A 10621-nucleotide genomic window follows, 5' to 3' on the forward strand; every position below is an offset into this window, starting at 1 on the left:
GGAGTCCGACACCTCCTCCCATACAATAACTCAAAGGGAGGCATACCGATACTCGAATGATGGCTGTTGTTATAAGAAAACTCAGCCAATGGTAGGTATGTGTCCCAACTTCCTCCGAAGTCCAACACACATTCCCTAAGCATGTCCTCGAGCGTCTGAATCATCTGCTCGCTCTGACCGTCCGTCTGTGGGTGGTATGTGGTACTGAAATGCAGCCTCGTACCCAACTCCTCATGGAATTTCTTCCAGAACCTGGAAGTAAAACGCACATCTCGATCCGACACGATCGAGATCGGTACTCCATGCCGCGATACCACCTCTCTCACATACAATTCTGCCAGCCTCTCAGCAGAAGAGCTCTCACTGATAGCAAGAAAATGCGCGCTCTTCGTCAGCCGGCCGACGATCACCCAAATTGCATTGACACCCCTCGCGGTCCTTGGCAATTTGGTGATGAAATCCATAGAAATCTTTTCCCACTTCCATTGGGGAACCTCAAGTGGCTGCAACTTGCCATGCGGACCCTGGTGCTCGTCCTTAACCCTTCGACAGGTCAAGCACCTCTCAACAAATCATGCTACATCCCTCTTCATACAAGGCCACCAATAATCTTTCTTTAGATCCAAATACATCTTAGTGGCCCCGGGATGAATCGAGAACCTCGATCTGTGCGCCTCCTCCATCAAGGTGGTACGTGCCCCGCCCTCAAATGGCACCCAAATCCGACCCTGAAAGGTAATAAGCCCTCGCTATCGGCAATGAACTCAGATACCTGCCCGATCACCCGTTCTCTCTTGCGGTTCTCCGGTCTCATGGCCTCTACCTGGGCCTCCCGAATGGTGTCCAACACCGGAGTCATCACCGTCAACCTCATACAAACATATCGTATCGGGGCACTCTCCGCCTTACGACTCAAGGCATCGGCTACCACGTTAGCCTTGCCCGGGTGGTATAGGATCTCACACTCATAATCCTTTACCACATCCAACGATCTCCTCTGGCGCATGTTCAGGTTGGGCTGATCCATCAGATACTTCAAGCTCTTGTGGTCCGTGTATATGGTACACCGAACCCCATAAAAATAGTGACGCCAGATCTTGAGAGCGAACACCACAGCCCCTAACTCCAGATCGTGAGTAGGATACCTCGTCTCATGAGGCTTCAACTGCCTCGATGCGTATGCTATCGCGTGCCCTCTCTGCATCAGCACCGCACCCAATCCCGATATCGACGCGTCACAATACACCACAAAATCCTCCATCCCCTCCGGAAGGGCTAACACTGGGGCTTCGCATAATCTCTGGCGAAGTGTCTCGAATGAGGCCTGCTGCTCCGGGCCCCAACTGAAAGCCACGCCCTCCCGGGTCAACCTGGTGAGAGGAAGAGCAATGTTGGAGAAATCTTTAATAAATCTCCTATAATAGTCGGCCAACCCCAAAAAACTCCTGATCTCGGTGGGGGATCTCGGCACCTCCCAACTCATCACCGCCTGAATCTTGGCTGGATCGACCAATATCCCATTCTGGTTAACGAGATGTCCCAGGAACTGGACCTCTCGTAACCAGAAATCACACTTGGAGAATTTGGCGTAAAGCCTCTCCGATCTCAGAACTCCGAGGATCTCCCTCAAATGCTCCTCATGCTGCTCTCTGGATCTCGAATACACCAATATATCATCAATGAACACGATCACCGAACGATCCAACATCGGTCTGCACACCCTGTTCATGAGATCCATGAACGCCGTCGGTGCATTGGTGAGTCCGAAAGGCATCACCACGAACTCATAATGCCCATAACGAGTCATGAACGCCGTGTTTTGGATATCCTCATCACGCACTCTCATCTGATGATATCCCGACCTCAGATCAATCTTGGAGAACCAAGACGCTCCCTGCAACTAATCGAACAAATCATCGATCCTCGGTAACGGGTAACGGTTCTTGACCGTTAGCTTGTTCAACTCCCGGTAATCAATGCACATCCGGTGTGAACCATCCTTTTTCTTGAAAAAAAGGATCGGCGCTCCCCAAGGTGAGCTACTCGGTCTGATAAATCCTTTCCCCAACAGCTCCTGAAGCTGTGAGGATAACTCCTACATCTCTGGTGGCGCAAGGCGATAGGGCGCCTTGGCTATAGGCGCCGCTCCCGGAACCAAATCAATGCGAAACTCCACCTGCCTCTCGGGAGGCACACCCGGGAATTCCTCGGGGAAAACGTCCGGGAACTCACGCACTATCGGCACATCATCAACAGAACTAGGCCTCTCCGCTGCTACTCATGTGTCCATCACGTAGGCCACAAACCCACTACAGCCCTGCTGTAGACTCTGCCTCGCTCTAGCAGCCGAACAGAATGCTGACCCTGAACGGGTACCCTCGCCGTACACCGTAATAACTCCCCCACTAGGGTCTCGTATCGTCACCAACTATCGCTCGCAGTCTATAACAGCCCCAAAACGGCTCAACCAATCCATGCCCACTATGACACACACATCCCCCATCGCAATCGGGACCAGATCAATCGGAAACTCAACACCGAAGATCTCGAGTACACATCCCCGAATCACATCTGTAGCATACACCGCTCGCTCGTCAGCTATGGGAACTCATAGAGGTCGACTCAATGCCTCCCTTTGGATACTGATGTGCTGACTAAACGCTAACGAAACAAAAGACCGACTCGCACCCGAGTCCAATAACACCAAAGCAGGTACAGAACTCACAAGAAAAGTACCTACGGATAACATAATATAAGCACAATATCTCAAACTCAACTTAAATAAATGAAAAAATACATACCAGCCACGACATCGGGCGCTGCGCGGACCTCCTCCGCTGTGAACTGGAAGGCTCTCCCGCTAGCCTTCGGTGCCTCGGCCTTCGCTGGCCGGATCTCAGTAGCTCGAGCAGTGGGTGCAGATCCCTGCGCTGATCCCTGCAGTAGTTGTGGGCACTCGGCCTTCCGATGGCCGGTCTGGTTGCAATGAAAGCAAACCGTGAACCCCTTGGGGCAATTCCTCGCATAATGCCCCTCCTTTCCGCACTTGTAACACACCCCAACTCTACACACTCCCTCGTGGCTCTTGCCGCACTTCCCACAAGTGCGGCCCTTCGGACCCCCAGATCTCGAATCAGCGGGCTTTGCCCGCTTGGCTGCCGGCTGCGCCTGTGCCGGTCACCTTTCCCTCCTCTGAGACTCGGCCTCCTCCCTGACCTGAGTCTCCAGCTCAATCTCTCTCTTCCGGACATTTTCCTGGAGCTCAGCAAATGTCCGGTATGACGAGTTCGCCACGAACTCACGGATATCCCTCCTCAGTATGCTCAAGTACCGGCTCATACGTGCCTGCTCAGTCGACACGTGCTCAGGGCAAAACAACGCCCTCTCATGAAACATCCTCGTAACCACTGTCACAGACTCAGTTCCCTGCTTGAGGGACAAGAACTCCTGGGCTAGACATTCCCTCTCCACAGGGGGAACATACTCATCTCGAAACATCGTGGTGAACCTCTCCCAGGTCACCGCAGTAAGCTCTGTCATAGTGAAGTCTGCCGTCACAAACTTCCACCAGTCCTTCGCTCCCAAGCGAAGCTGGTTGAGCGCAAACCGAACCATCAGATGCTCCGGACACGAGCAGGTGTAGAAGCATCCCTCGATATCAGAAATCCACCTCATCGCAGCAATCGGGTCATGCGTCCCATCAAACTCTGGTGGCTTCGTGTTGCTGAACTATCGATACAGCAGCATCGGTAAGAGCAGCGTACCGCTCATCAAAAGTCTCGATCAGCGTGGTCTTGATAGACCCGAACATCTCTGGTATCTCAGCTCGAATGGCCGCAGCCACCTCCTCGTGAATCTACCTATAGATTTCCTCATCACTGGTACCACTGGTACCACTGCCTCCTGGGTGGTGGCGCATCCCAACCATGGTGTCTCTGAAATACAACACAAAAGAAATCAGAGATTCGCTCGAGTATACTCGCACTCGATACTCAACCCTACTTGTTCTTTAGTACCCTAAGGATTCTTACTTGGACCGCTCACCGACCCGGTGTTTCCAGTAGTACGGGCCCTATACTACCTTCCACAACGCATCGGTATTCACCCCAAGTCCTCCTCCTAGAATCCCAGATCACAAGTACTCTACATCTCGCTAGCATAGGCTACCCTTCGGTAGACCCCTCATCAGCTCCTCGCTGCTACCTACTCATTCTCAAGCATCTCATAGTAGCAGTAATCTCCTAGGCTAAGGCATCACAGATCAGGCCACTCTAGTCCTAATATGAATACCTAGCCTATTCTAGCTTTCATAACATATCATATCATATCTCATAACACATAATGTAAGGGTATTTTAGGAAATCACTGTTCGGGCGCTGGCTGACCGTACACACTGCTCTGTTCTGCTCGTCTCAAAACCTTTTACTCTTTTTAGAAAAATTGTTTTATTGCGAAAAATTCCTCAAATCCTCAGTTTGAGTTCTGATACGCCCGAAGGTGCGTCCAAATCCTTCAAACCACGACTCTGATACCAACTTGTAACAACGTAAATTTCCAAAACAATTTTTCATTTTTAAATCGTACATTTAATCATAAAACAATATTAAAACATAATGTATCCAATGTCATCATCACAAAACAATTCCCAGAATCTCAACATAATCTCTATGAGTGTGTATTGATCATGCGGGCGCCTTCCCGCGATCCTCACTGGTACCTGAAACACATAACACACAACACGGTAAGCATAAATGCTTAGTGAGTTCCCCAAAATACCACATAAAACACATACGCCACTCGAAGCTATAGTGCGACCCTCCGGTCGATGTGTCTCAGCGGAACCCTCCAGTCTCGTAGCTCGTTGGACCCTCTAGTCCGGTCATAGCTCGTTGGACCCTTTGGTCGGTCTGTATCGTTGGACCCTTCGGTCTGGTCTATATCGTTGGACCCTTCGGTCCGGTCTATATCGTTGGACCCTCTAGTCCGGTCTATACAATACATAGCATACATATATCACAATGCACATAATCTCATACATACACATAGCACACAAGACCCTCCGGTCTACACATAGATACCTTGGATATCTCGGATGATCTCTCACACGAATATATTGATCTAGCCCCCGCCTAATCACATACACAATATCCTCAAATAAATAATGGCTCTCAAAGGCTAGATTAAATCCCCTTCTACAATCCCTCAGAAGGGTAAAAGATCATTTTACCCCTCCTTGACCCAAAAGTCCAAATGTTGACAAAAACCCTAAAAGTCAACAAAAGTTAACGGTCAGACTTTGACCCGACTCGTCAAGTGCACATGGACGACTCGGCGAGTCCACGCGGGTCCCCTGAATCCTTCTATGCCTCACTTGGCACGTCGAGTCCCTCCTCTACTCGTCGGGTTACTCTACAAGGAATCGCGGGGCAACCCCGACTCGACTCGTCGAGTCCACTTATGGACTCGGCGAGTTGCTCCCATAACAACTCTCAAATGACCTTCTGAGGTCAGATCTGCTTCTCTAAACTATAGATCTGACTTCTCCACGACCAATAACCACGTAAAGGTCGAAACTTGACTCACATGCAAAGCACCCAAGGCTTTCCTTGGTGAAATAGCTTCTAAAATGGCAACCTAGTCTCCTTTCCTCCATAAAGAAGGCTCTCTGGACCTCTATGGGTCCAGATCCGAGGTCTAACACAGCAAGGGACCATAAACTCAACTTTTCAAGCCCTAAAAGGTTATAGAAAACCCTAGATCATAGATCTTAACCCAAAACAGGAAGGAAGTTCGATTTGATACCTCAATAGTGTAGATCTGAACTTGAAAACCCTGGATCCACAGCTCCCTTGACCTCCTCTTGCTGGAAACAACTTCTCCTTTGCTAAATCACACCAAAATCGATCAATATGGCCTTATGACTCTCTCAAGTCGCTCAAGCTCTCAAGGGGCACTCTCTCAGGACAGGTAGCCGCACAAGAGGGCTATAAGGTCCTTTAAATAGGGCTCAGGCCCGGGGATTTAGGGTTTCAACCTACAGCGTGGACTCGTTGAGTCCACTCATTAATCCAGTCAGCAAACGCGATCCTACTCGACGAGTCCAAGCGTCGACTCGTCGAGTCCCTCTCTTTTACAAAAAGAAAACATGATCAAACATAATACCTGGAAATCCGGATGGTACACAGCTAGTAGCCTCCACCAGCTTAATAGCCCAATCTTCAACTATGTAACCGCGAGAATGGTCTTTTGCTTGTTGCTACAGTCGCAACTTCCAAACATCATCTCCATCTCGGATATCCAATCCATGACTTCCACTGGTGTTTGGCTTCCAGAAAGACTTGGTCGCTGGGATGTCATGAAATACTTGTACTTGAAACCATGTCCGTCATCTCCTTTATTTGGTTTGTTCCTTCTAACCACACGAATGATAGTCCTACTGTAGTTCCTTTCTTTTTATTGTTTCTCTTCCAACCCTCTTTGCACATTGGGGGCAGTAGGTTCTCTCCCATTTTTCTGAAGTAGATGCCTTGTATCCTCCATTTAATGGTCTAACATCATCTGCATCATCGCTTGAACCTCGGCCATCGTTATTGGCTCGGATGCAGCTGCTACTTCTAGTGCACGCTCAATCACTCGTGGCTCAGGCTGCTGGTCACCGTTGACGTTTCTCAATCCACTACGTGTTCAAACCATGACGTTCTATACACCAAAGGAGACGTTCAGTGTATAGTGTCGAGAATATAGATAGAGAAAGATTATATATACGATAGACGTATAATCCTCCTTATCACTCCGAAATATTATATGCTAGTTTTAATACCGTACTTATATGTTTAGAAATCTAAACACATAAATTTCCAGATCCGGTCAGCAATAGACCATAGATTCGAACATCCTAAAGCATCTAAGGGCATCATATAAATCAATTAGCATATAAAAGCAATTTTATGCATCTTTCCTAAAATAAGCTAGTGCTAGTGTCTATTCAGGCATGCTTCCAAAATATAGAAGACACTCACCTCACGATCATCGCTTGCCATTCTAAGTTTAAGTCTAGAAATCCTATAATATTCATAGTTCACTTAAACAAATGCTCTGATACCAACTGTGACATCCCCAATTTCACGGCTAGAAAATACCGATTTATTTATGCTTATTTTGATATCAGAGTATCCTTAAAAGAATTATATTGCGGAACTTGCTCCCAAAAACATGATAATGATATTATCAAAACATTTCCAAAGAAACGTATTTTATTTATATTAAAAACCTTGGGATGTCATTGTCGATACAATATAAAAGCATAAACGAAATAATACATGCCTTACACTAGTTTGTCTAAACCACTGGCCTAAAGGCATCGGTAAATCTCTCATCATATCATCACATCTGTGATATTGTGCCACTACCTGTAATATAATAAACTGAGTGGGTCACGCTTGGGGGCCTGGTGAGCACATAGGGTTTTCAACCCATAATAATTAAATCTTTATTTATTATAATCAAATCATCAACCCGATTACCCCGTCCCGCTATCCTCACGCTATGTCCCTAACATCAAATTTCAAGGAACCTATCTTAAGGATCATCTTCGAGATAGAAAATAATGCTTAGGGAGTCCATAGTAATATAAGTCGGTAAGGCAACCATTAGGGGGGGGGGTGGAGTACACCCGGTGAACACTAAGTTCAAAAAACCTACAAGTTATGATCCTTCTAGTATTCCACTAGACTATCTAGAATAGTATGTGGTCATTATCTATACTCCGCTAGACAACTGGATCATCTTTAAAGTCAATGCCTCTAATCATCTTTCATCTCTCATCATCTATATCAGCTTTCATCTCTCATCATCTATGTCATCTTATACACCCCCAAACCAGAACGGCGGAAACGTTCGGGGGTGGAGGACTTCAGGTAAGTATCACAACCCATGCAATATAGTAATCAAAGTACAAACAACCATTGCATTAATAAGTATAAGTTTTACATAAGTGTTTAAACATTACATATTCAAACACAAAAGTAGGTACAGTAGAAGACAAGAGTCGCGGTACGGTACTAGGTAGTCTTCTTAAAAGCTTCAGGAGTGTACCTGTCTACTGGATTCCTGATAATACAAGTTATTTGGAAAGAGTAGATCAGCATTTAAGCTGGTGAGTTCATAAGTATTTTAATTATGTTATGTATACCCTAAGTTCTTTGGAAAAGTTCGCTGTTTCCTCCATAAAATCCCATATTTCCTGAGGTGATAAACTGATAACCTTAATAGTTTCCCTCTGTAATTACTTAGTTATACTAATTATATATAACCTAATATCAAATGGACAGTTAAATGGGTGTATCTGCCCTAAGCCCACAACCAAACAAGGAACAGGATGTAAGGCGGAAGTCACACATTTTACTGTCAATCGGATATTACTTATGTATAACTCTGATGTAATAACTAAGTAATTATAGAATTAACCACTAAAGGTCCTTTATGTTATACTAGTTGACTAAGTTCCAATTGTAAAAGTAGTTTAATCCCATAAACCGTTTTATTTGTAAAAGTGGTTTAATCCCATAAACCGTTTCATTTGTAAAAGTGGTTTAATCACATAAACCGTTTCATTTGTAAAAGTGGTTTAATCCCATAAACCGTTTCCTTTGTAAAAGTATTCTTAGTTATATATGTTCTATAGTAAAACATTAGTATTAATCCTGAAAAATATTATATTATCCATAATACTGCCTTGTGGTTTTAAATGTTCCAAAACCAGAAGTACAAGTATATTTGCCCTAATTGATTTTATGATACGTAGTTTTTACTGTAAGTAAAAACTAACAGAAGGTATATTTGGTCAGGATGTAATTATCTTTTCTTACTGTTTTAAAAGAAGTATATTACTTAGTAATTTACTCGTTGTTTTATCCATGTGCGTTCTATTAACCATACTGATATAACTGATGTGCCTACTGCGACGTTCTTCAGGCATCAGAAACGATATGATATTCGACACCCTAGGCCTGCCGGCCAAACTGTAGCGAACAGTAAAGGTGCGGGATTGTCAGTTCCATATAGATCTATACAAAAATTCACGCCCTCCCTATAGGAGATTCTGGTTAATAAGTCAGGACTTAAGGTCGTACTTAGATAAGTACACCATGAAGAGTCTCACAAATTTATTGTTTCAACGAGATTTACGATGTATTATTACCCCGTGATTGCTAACCCTGGTACTCTATATTGTACCTTTGTTAATGCAAACCCAGTATGATGTATTATTACCCCGTGATTGCTAACCCTGGTACTCTGTATTGTACCTTCGTTAATGCAAACCCGGTATGATGTATTATTACCCCGTGATTGCTAACCGTGGTACTTTGTATCGTACCTTTGTAAATGCAAACCCCGTATGATGTATTATTACTTCATTAATATGTTATCATATATTAAAGGTATTATACATATCCTGGTATAGTTAAATGACTTTTGGTAATTTCCTTGGAAAGTATACAATCGTGAATCATACTTGTATATTTAGTTTTGAATCATAAATTATACCTATTATAATTTATATGTTCTATCTTATTAGCATGATTTCTCATGGATGAACACCTTTGCTCAGCATGATACAAAGGTAATGATACCGAATGGAGTAACCTTTTATATTCATATATGTATAATGTATATATATATATATATATATATATATATATATATATATATATATATATATATATATATATATATATATATATATATATATATATATATATATATATATATATATATATATAATTAAGAAGGAAACGACCTTCGGACAAATAACACCACCTTAATTCCACATCCAAACAAGGAAAAGGAAATAAGATAATTCATTAGTCCTAAGCCCTTCAAATCTTATTTATATATTTATACATATATAAACCTGATTTTGGCAATTATAATTTGAAATAGTTTATAAAACCTTTTTCAAAGAATTTAACGGAGTTTACATGACTTTCAAGATTTAACATGACTTTAACTCTTTTTGGAAGTATTTTGGTAATCCTTAAAAAAACATAAGGAAACCCTTTGTGTGATTATTATCACATACAATTATTAACACAATTTATATTGTGTTAAACTTGTATTCCCCCCCCCCCCTAAAAAAGAATTTAAAAACCATTAAAAAGGTAAATTATAGGGGTATGAACTCACTTGATAAGCTCGAAGAAACCGCGAGTTTTTGATTAAAAATCGGGCTTTATGCGGGCAACACCTCGACTGGAAAGAGGTTATCTTCTCGAGAATTCCGGGGCTCCGGGGGTTGCTTCGGGTTATAGATACGATACTAGGGCCTTGGGGGTCGTAAGAAAGTTGAGGGAGTGAAAAGGTGAAAAAGGGTGAAAAATGCGGTGAAAAACCTCTCAAATCCGAGAAGTCTCGCACCCTTTATATAGGGGTGCGAGGGTTCGGTCTGAAGGGTGGGCTGGTGACGCATGTTCGGACAGGTGGCGAGGCGAGGAAGAGTCAGTAGCTATGTGGCAACTTCGCATGCGAGGGGAGTGGCAGTCTCGGATGCGTGTCGGACCAGGAGAGGACCAAACTTCGGTACAATCAGGAGCTAGCACAAGCATCATCGGACCAATCAGAA

This window comes from Lactuca virosa, chromosome 4, assembly GCF_052849685.1.
Source record: "Lactuca virosa cultivar CGN04683 chromosome 4, Lactuca_virosa_CGN04683_v6, whole genome shotgun sequence".
Taxonomy (NCBI): domain Eukaryota; kingdom Viridiplantae; phylum Streptophyta; class Magnoliopsida; order Asterales; family Asteraceae; genus Lactuca; species Lactuca virosa.